The sequence below is a fragment of the Hevea brasiliensis genome, chromosome 12, assembly GCF_030052815.1.
Source record: "Hevea brasiliensis isolate MT/VB/25A 57/8 chromosome 12, ASM3005281v1, whole genome shotgun sequence".
NCBI lineage: Eukaryota > Viridiplantae > Streptophyta > Magnoliopsida > Malpighiales > Euphorbiaceae > Hevea > Hevea brasiliensis.
The window spans coordinates 91,947,764-91,958,467 of record NC_079504.1 but is presented as its reverse complement, the minus strand read 5'-3'; positions in this window follow the sequence as shown (position 1 = coordinate 91,958,467).

Below are 10,704 nucleotides of genomic sequence, written 5' to 3'. Positions count from 1 at the left end.
TTAAAGACTTATCGAAGTATAAATGTCATTAGAAATATCAAAGAAAAATTAATTAATTAGTACAAAGAAAAATGAGAAATCGAAAAAACGATAAAACTCAGTGTTAACAAAAAATCGGGAATACAACCTAAATAGGGGCATTGTGGTCATTTGACACCCAGAGTTGGTTTTTGACCTAAATGTCAATGAAAAATAAATGGTATTACATTTGGGAAAATCAAATGAAAAATGGAATTAAAGATAAAATGTAAATTAAGAGAAATTAAGGTTAAAATTGCAATTTTTGAAATCTTAGATTATAATATCATTAATATAGGTTTAGTGGAGCACTAAGTGGATACATTAATACTTAAAATGAGGGTAGAATCTTCCACTCACTTCATTATCCTCACCAAGCTCTCCCATGGCCAAAAATGGTGTCCCAACTTTCCTCCATGGAAACCACCCATGCAAGCTTGAGATCACCTTTATTTCAAGCTAAATTCTTGAACTTCCTACATTAATCTTTGCCTACACACCTTGGGCAGCAATAAGAGAGCAAGAAAGATAAGTTTTGGTGGAGTTTTGAAGAAGTCCAAAAGAGGTAAGTGGTTATTTTCAATTCTTGTTTCATTAAAAGTGTAACTAAGGTTGTGGGTAGTTGAATTATGAAAGAATTTTTGAGGTTTGATGAATTGTTGGTGATGGAGCATTTTGGCAGCCATAGAACTTCATCATGTACAGCTTGTATTTGCATGTAAATGGTTTTTGAGATGTTAAATTAAGTGTTTAAATGTATTGGAGTTGGTTTTCATGTATAAAGTTTGATTTGTAAGCTTGAAAAGTAAAAATGGAAGTTGATGTGTATGTGTAATTTTTGGGCAGCCTCAAAATGAAAATTGGTAAGGTTCAAGTTCATGAAATGTTGTTGAAATATTGTAAAAAAGAATGGCAGCATATATGTGTATGGAATAGTAGTGATAGGTATGTAATTTGATGATGGAAGTTTGTGTGATAATTAGAAGTATTTATGTGTATATATTATTGGGATTGAACTTATAAATTGCGATTGCATTTGGTGTATTTTGGAAGTGGTTATATTCTGTCCAAGTTGACCTATAATGTAGAGAATTGAATGGTTTTGGCTAGTGCCATATGCAGAATGGTATGGAGAAGTGAGGAGGTAGTTGGTTAATGTGTGTTGGTTTGGTATTTGGAAAGCATGTAGAAAGCAGTGTGCAAATGGAGCAATAACCCTAAGTGTGTGACTCCAATTTGTATGAGGCCAATTGAAGGTGAAACTAGGCACAAAATGTGCCAACTTTCATGAAGGAAGCTTACCTAAATTCTACCTAGAAGGTGACTTGAAAAATGACTAAATCCGGATTAGTGACTTGAAAGCCTGAAAATTGACTATTTGGGCAGCAGTTAGTGTTTTGACCATAACTTACTCAAAACAGGTCTAAATAACCTGAAATTTTACCATGAATAGTTTAGACATAGATCTACAATTCTTATGAAGACACAACAACATATAAATGGCCAGAACCAAGCCAAATAGCTTGCACAAGTTCGGGTACCAAAACTGGCCGAACTAAAAGTGACCTAAAAATGACCTAAGCCTACCATTTTAGTGCATTCTGTCCAACATTGGTAAATTGACCATATCTTGGTCTACACTACTCAGAATGACCTAAAATTTTGCCCTGTGTGCAATAAGACATAGACCTACAAGTTTTTAGTTTGGACCAAAATCCGAAAATCAAGGGAACTAGGTCGTCCGGCTAGGTCAAAATAGTACACCGAAATCCGATAAATTGCAATAAAATGCAATACACTTGAAAATGAAATTGGTAACATATACCAACACTAGAGGGCTATAAAATGTGACATATTGGTAACATTGGAATTGACTTACTTAGAGTGCATCAAGGGTCAACATTATAGGTTGACTAATGAAATGAATTGAAGAGAATAGTACCAATAAAATTTATATATTGGATTTTATTGTTAGAAACAAATTCATTGAGTAATGAAACACTTTAAATTGTGTGTTTCAGTTGATAAGGATATTGAGAAGCATAAAGAACATTGAATAAAGGCCTAGGAGCGACTCAAATCAGGTTTGTGCACAATTGGTTTTTAACTAATTTTGTTCTGAATATTTCATATGATTAAATGACATATTTTTCTTATGTATTATGTTTAACAAGCATTGAATTTAATTCAATGATTATTGAAATTGTTATAGTATGTATGAAATTAGCTTTGTTAAATGGTATTTCCACAAGTATTAAGCATTGTTGTGAATTGAATAAATTATGTTTTGGAAAATTGTGATAGAACATGTTTTGAATTGTGATGAGCAATTTGAATGGAAAAATGCAAATTTATGATTTGAATTGTGATGAGCATAAAAATTATTGGATATTGGAATTGACTTTGAATCGAATTGTATTGTGATTTATGCTCACTAAAAGGATTGTGATATTGTTTTATATCTCACTATAGATGCTTGACTAGGTTATTACCCGTATCTCTCATTTGTTGAGAAGACAATGGAGTTAGTTGTGTTTTGATTACCATGGTACGTGCACAGGCTTAGATTCTCCTCTTATTAGAGGTTAGATCTAAGTTTTTATGTTATGACCCTTTCGGAAGATTCATTATTGTGGTGTACTGTGCATGATGATTCGACCTCCCCGACCATAGGGAGTTAGAATCTGATTCGACCTCCTCGACCATAGGGAGTTAGAATCACCCCGAAGATGGCCCTTTCGGATTAGTCTTGCATAGTTAGTGAGATAAAGAATGGTTTTTGAGATAAAGAATGGATTTTGAATAGTAAAGAATTGTGATTTCAATTATGATTTATGTATAATTGATTTTATTGGAATTACCTTAAATGTTTGGTTGTGAATTGATAAATTGAATTTCGTGATCAAAGTCATTTTATACAATTGATTTATATTATTGGCAATGAATATTTTGAGTTTTGAAATTTGATGAGTATTCAGATTTTCAAATTATTTGCTGCAAATTTTGTCAATGTATATTGTTATATGTTTTAAATTATAGTTGTGCACCAATGAGTTCACCACTCAGCGATAGCTTTGTATGCTGTCACAGGTGAAAAGAGCATAGAGAAATTGAGTAAGCTTCTTTGAAGACACATTCAGATCAGCTCCAGGTATATCATAGGTATACCCATATACATAGGTTTTGATGTATGCATGTGATAATATGCATGTAAATCATTTGAGCAGTTGTATAAAAACTCTTGTAAAATATTTTGGTATGTAATTAAATGTAAATTATTATGATATAAGTGTTAAGTCTTGTAATCAATGAAATGTTCTTTATGATGAGATTAGTTTGAAAATGAATTGATTTGATTATTAAGATTTGAATTGTGAGTTGAAATGAAGTTATTGGAGTTGTATTTGAGAAAATATATTGGGAGTGTTTTCCTTTTCATGTTTGAAGAACTGTTTTTTCAAAACACAACCGGCACTTTGCCGAAATTTTGAAAAAATTTTATAACACCAGATTTTAATCGATGATTTAAATTTCACGAAAATTATTTTAAAATCCCTTATAGTATATCTAATGGGTTATTGATAGGTGAAGTACGATAATTCATTAGGTGTACTATGGGATCATGTTACATCTTACGAGGGAGTAGGGTGTGACAGATATTTATTGTGATATTGTGAAATGGAGTTTAAATTCTTATTGACATTCACTGTCTTGAATTTAACTATGGTTTTAAGTATTCACTATTTATATGACTTATGATTTGTGATTTAAAGTTGCATTTTGTTAATGTTGTGCACCACTGAGACATTGGCTCAGCAATAGCTTTCCATTGCTATCGCAGGTAGACAGACTGACAGGGCAGCAGACTAGGCTGCTAGTGCTACACTGAGAGATCATTGGGTATATTGAGTATACCATATTTTGCATTTTGTATTGTAATGTATGTTCACTGTATGTATATAGTGTTCTTGGTTTTGAGCAGTTGTAAATTAAAATTGTACATTAAAGTTGTAAAATAAATTATAAATTATTTTGCTTGTAAAATTTGTGATATGTTTCTTTTATCTCAGCTTTTGAAAACACTGGAAAATTATTATGGATTTGAGTTGGCAAATGTTGAGAAACATGTTGTGTTGATTGAATATTGGAGTTTGGGGATTGAACAAAATATAGGGAAGTGTTTTTTTTTTTTTATAGGTTTTTGAAGAACTGTTTTATTCAAAATACAGATGGTACTCTGCCAAAATTTTTACAGAAATTATTAATTCTTCAAATGTATTATCTGGTTTCACTTCAGTTAAAATTTTTTTTAACACCTGTAAATAGTGCTCACCACTGTAAAAAGAAGTAAGAAAATGTTTAAAATCCCTTGGAGTGTATTTAATGGGTTATCAGTAGACGAAGTTGGTAATTCATTAGGTATACTACGGGATCATGTTATGTCTTACGGAAGGGTAGGGTGTAACATGTTTAAGTGATATCAGAGCTAGTTTTTAAATCCTGTTTTCACCTGTAATTTGACTATTCTTTCTTCATAGTACAACTGCTCAATGTCATTGTTTGATACATACAGTACATTACATTATAAATATGCACTAACGGGAGGAAATCACCTTGTGTTATTTGTTCAGGAGGTCTAAGATCCTCGCATTGACTATGGAAGAGGGTGATCGTTCAATCGATCAATCAATAGAGGCTGCAGTACAAGGGGATGCCCCAGCCCCTTAGAGAGTCGGAAGCTCGACTTTACTAGCCCCACCTATACAAATTACTGCATAAATGGCCCAGCAAATGGCCATTTTCTTTCAATAAATGGATGATAATCTGTTAGCCCAAGCCCAAGTACAAACCCAACCCCCACAAGGGCAGTGTGAAATAGAGAAGAGGGAGAAACCTATGGGTCAGAGCTCAAGCAGTAATTTAGGGTAGAGAAAAGAATTTGAGGAGCCCTGAGCTCAGGGATATAACAGAGGTGGATCATTAGGGCAGAGACCACCAAGGTCCAGTCGTCGAACAACTAGAATTTCCTACCCTCCCCGCCAATGTGAAACTTATGGTAGAAATCATGGTGGGGTGTGCTATAAGGCCATAGGAGCCTGTTATAACTGTGGAGGCACAGGACACTTTGCCAAAGACTGCACCAGTACTCACAGAGTTGGACCACCTCCTACTAGTGCAGAAGGGTCAGTTCAGAGTCCTGCCACTAAAGGTTCACAGCCACCTAGCATAGGTAGAGGTAGAGGTAGAGGTAGTCCAGCAAGCACCAAGGCATTGTGAATCAATCAGAGCAAGGCAGTGCTCCAGTCAGAGTCTATCCAATGAGACAGAGAGAAGAGGTCGAGACATCTGGTATTGTGGCTATTACCTTCTCAACTTTTAATCAAGATGTGTTTGTGTTATTTAATCCGGGTTCTACCCATTCTTATGTGAGTGCTAACATCATTGATTGCATTGTTGTTCCATGTATAAAAATGCACTTTGAGTTGCTTGTAACAAGTCTGTTAGGACAAGAGGTCAAGGTTAATAGAATGTATAGAGATTGTCCTTTGGTGATCCAAGGACACACTTTTCTATCTGATCTCATTAAAATGCCCTTCAGAGATTATTATATCATCTTAGGCATGGATTGGTTAGCCAGGCATCACTCTATGATTGACTCTAGATTGAAGACAATCACTTTTGGTCTCCCTGAGTACAGTGATGTGATAATACATAGGGAGAGGTAGCTATTGCCATCAAACATCATTTCGACTGCACTAGCCAGAAAAATGATCAGAAAGGGGTGTGAAGCATACTTAGCACATGCGGTAGACAACCAAGTGGGGAGTCCAGCATTGAGGGACATCCCTACAGTATATGACTTTCCATATGTGTTTCCTGATGAATTGCCAGGATTACCTCCAGAAAGAGAGGTGCAGTTTGAAATTAATGTTATGCCTGGTGTGGATCCAATCTCCATAACACCATATAGAATGGCACCAGCAGAGTTAAAGGAGTTGAAGGTACAATTGAAAGAACTACTTGAAAAAGGCTTCATCCGCCCTAGTGTGTCACCTTGGGAGCACCAGTATTGTTTGTTAAGAAGAAAGATGGCACTCTTCACTTATGTATTGATTACCGGCAGTTGAATAAGGTGACAACAAAGAACAGATATCCATTGCCTCGCATTGATGATCTATTTGATCAGTTGAAGGGTGCAGCTGTATTCTCCAAAATTGATTTGCGATCTGGTTATTATCAGTTGAAAGTGCAAGAGCAGAGTATTCCAAAAATTGCTTTCAGAACTTGGTATGGCCACTATGAGTTTCTGGTAATGCCATTCGGGTTAACTAATGCTTCAGCTGCTTTTATGGATCTAATGAACACTATCTTCAGACCATATCTTGACCAATTTGTGGTGGTGTTTATTGATGACATTTTGACATATTCGAGGAATGTAGAGGAGCATGACAGACATCTGTAGATTGTACTACAGACTTTAAGGGAGAAACAGCTACACGCCAAATTGTCAAAATGTGAATTTTGGCTAAAAGAAATCTCCTTTTTGGGGCATGTTATGTCAGCTGAAGGGATCAAGGTAGATTCCAACAAGGTAGAAGCTATCCTTAAGTGGATGCCGCCCAGTAATATCATAGAAATTCACAGTTTTCTGGGTTAAGCTAGATATTATTGTCGATTTGTGAAAGGGTTTTCTATGTTAGCTTCTCCACTGACTAAGTTGCTTCGGAAAGATGTAAAATTTCAGTGAACAGATAAATGCCAGCAGAGTTTTGATGAGTTGAAGAGGTGTTTGACTGAAGCTCTAGTCCTTACTTTACCTACACCAGGTAAAGAATACACAGTTTATAGTGATACTTCTCACAATGGGTTAGGCTGTGTACTGATCCAAGATCAGAATGTTATTGCTTATGCATCACGCCAGCTGAAACCGCATGAGAGGAAATACCTAACACATGATTTGGAGCTAGCAACTATTGTTTTTGCTCTGAAGATCTGGAGACACTATTTGTATGGGGAGAAATGCTACATTTACACAGATCACAAGAGCTTGAAGTACTTAGGCACCCAGAAGGAATTGAATTTGAGGTAGAGGAAATGGTTAGAACTAATTAAAGACTATGATTGCTTAATAAACTATCAGCCAGGGAAAGCAAATGTGGTGGCTGACGCCTTAAGTCATAAGACTATGGCAAGTCTCAGAGTTTCTCCTTTATCCATGGTACATGAATTAAAAGCACAGCATGCTAGTTTAGAGATTGATGATGAGGGCCAGACAGTAGTTGCATGGCATGTATAGCCAGTGTTGATTGATCAGATCAGAATGGCTACTCAGAGTGATGAAAAATATCAGAAGCTACTGAAAAAAGTCCAATAGGGCAAGAAACCTGAATTTTCTATGCGAGATGATGGTTTACTACTACATCAGGGCAGAATGTGTGTTCCTAGTGATGTGGAATTGAGACAGATCATTATGAAGGAAGCACATGAGACTCCTTTTACTATGCACCCTAGTGGAACTAAAATGTACAGAGGGCTGAAAGAGTATTACTGGTGGATGGGTATGAAGAAGGATATAGCTGAATTTGTTTCCAAATGCCTAACTTGTCAGCAAGTAAAGGCAGAACATCAAGTTTCAGCTGGTTTGTTACATCCATTGCCAATACCAGAGTGGAAATAGGAACGGATAACTATGGATTTTTTTATGGGACTTCCGAGGACACAGAATAGTCATGATACAGTATGGGTTATAGTTGACAGACTAACCAAGTCTACTCACTTTTTGCCAGTTCGGATGGACTATAGCCTGGAAAGATTGGCCAGATTGTACATATATGAAATTATAAAATTGCATGGAGTGCCATTATCGATTGTATCTGATAGAGATCCTAGGTTCACTTCTAGATTCTGGGGTAGTCTACAGAGAGCCCTAGGAACTAGATTGAACTTCAGCACAGCATTCCACTCACAGACAGATGGCCAATCTGAAAGGGTAATTCAGATATTGGAGGATATGCTACGGGCTTGTATGATTGAGTTTGAAGATAGTTGGGATACACACTTGCCTTTGATTGAGTTTGCTTATAACAACAGCTACCAATCAAGTGTTGGGATGCTTCCATATGAAGCTTTATATGGCAGGAAGTGCAGAACTCCCCTATGTTGGGATGAAGTAGGTGAAAGAAAGACGATGGGGCCAGAAATTGTTCAACAGACAGAGGAAAAGATCAGATTGATCAGAGATAGACTCAAGGCTGCATCAGACCATCAGAAGTCCTATGTTGAGCTGAAGAGAAGAGACATTGAATATGCAGTGGGTGATAAGGTATTCCTTAAATTTTTTCCTTGGAATAGGATTATGAGATTTGGCAGAAAGGGGAAACTGAGTACTCGTTTCATCGGACCATATGAGGTTTTGGAAAGAGTGGGTCCTTTGGCATATCGGCTAGCATTACCTCCATAGCTAGAAAGGATACATAGTATCTTCCATGTGTCCATGTTAAGGAGGAACAGATTTGACCCATCTCATGTACTATCAGTTGAAGAGATTGAGGTAAATCCAGACCTCTCATATGATGAAGAACCCATAGAAATTCTGGCATATGAGGTGAAACAGCTGCTAAATAAACAGATACACCTGGTTAAAGTGCTATGGAACCATCATTCAGGCCAGGAAGCTACTTGGGAACATAAAGAGGACATGAGGAGACAGCACCCACAGCTGTTCAGAGCCTGATGCCAGATAAAATTTTGAGACGAAATTTATTTTAAAGGGGGGAGAATTGTAACACCCCTAAGTTCGGTAGTGCGTTCTACTGTTCTAGTCACCAGTGTCTATCCGGACAGCTAGAATGCCTAGAACTACATTTAAATATTGATGAGGAGACATAAAATAATGAAATATAAGAAAAAAAAATGCAAGAAAAATAAAGGAAAAGTAATAGCAATGAAATGTAACCAAGTTAAACGAGCCGAGAACCCTAGCGATGGGTGACCGCACCAAGAAGTTGCGGTGTAGACCGTTGACTAGCCCTGGACCGTGGGAAACCCTGAAAAATATTTTTAAGATATAATTAAAGACTTATTGAAGCATAAATATCATTATAAATATCAAAGAAAAATTAATTAATTAGTACAAAGAAAAATGAGAAATCGAGAAAACAATAAAACTCGGTGTTGCTGAAAAATCAGGAATGCTACCCGAACAGGGGCATTGTGGTCATTTAACACCCCGAGTTGTCTTTTGACCTCAATTTCCATTAAAAATAAATGATATTACACTTGGAAAATGTCATGAAAAATTAAAATAGTGGTACAAAATCTAAATAGCAAAAGATAGGAGGAAAATGTGCAAATTATGGAAGTTTAACATAAAAAACTGCTTTTAAATCTATTAGTGCTCCACTAACTCCACTAAAGTGGACCATTAAACATATTGTCGACAGCAGATCACTCATCTTCTTCAACCTCACTCACCTTGCCGAATTGAAAAAAACTCTCAAAACCTCCATAGATGGCCAACCATGCAAGCTTCACTCTCCCATCTTCAAGCCATGATCCTTGCATTTTCCTTTACTAAAGTTGTTCTGCACACCTTGGGTAGCAATAAGGGAGCAAGAAAGACAAGTTTTGGTGGAGTTTTGAAGAAGTCTAAAAGTGGTAAGTGAGTTTTTTCAATTTTTGTTTCATTAAAAGTGTATTCAAGGTTGTGGGTAATTGATTTATGGAAGAATTTTTTAAGTTTGATGAATTAATGGAGATGTACATTTTGGCAGCCATGGAACTTCAATAAGAATAGTTTATTCTTGCATGTAAATAGTGGTTTGAATGATGATTTATAGGTTTGATTGTATTGTACTTGAATTCCATATGTAAGGTATGATTTGGAAGCTTAAAAAGTGAAAGTGGAAATTGATGGGTATGTATAAACTTGTGGTAGCCTTATGAAGAAGATCAAAATGTGTTGTTTCATGGTTTGGTTTATGAAATTATATTGTTGAATTATGTTGTTATGAATGGCAGCATGTATGTGTGTATTAAGGTTTGAATTTGGACATATAAATGAGGTGCATTCATATGTTTAATTGTTATAATTGGACTTGGAAAATTTTGGGTTATAGTGTGCATATTGAGAATGGTTATAAGCTGCCAAAATGACCACAAATGAGTTGTTAAATGTGTTAATGTTATGGTACAAGCTAGAATTGGCATGGAAGAGTGACTTGGTAAGCATAGGATGTGTAATTGGTAAAGGGTGAACAATGTATAACAGGGCAGTGTATGTTTTGGCTTAGAACCTTAAGTGTGTGGCTCCAATTGGTATGAGACCAATTGGAGGTGAAACTAGGCACAAAAAGTGCCAACTTTCATGAAGGATTACAAAAATTCTGCTTAGAAGGTGACTTGAAAAATGACCAAATTCGGATTAGTGCTTTGAAAACCTGAAAATTGACCATTTGGGCATTAGTTAGTGTTTTGGCCATAACTCACTCAAAACAGGTCCAATTGACCTGAAAATTTTTACCATGAATTTTAGACATATATCTACAATTCTTATGAAGACACCAAAGCCCAGAAATGGCCAGAACCAAGCCAAATAGCTTGCACAATTTCAGGTCCAAAAACTGGCCGAACTAAAAGTGACCTAAAAATGACCTAAACCTACCATTTTGGTGCATTCCGTCCAGC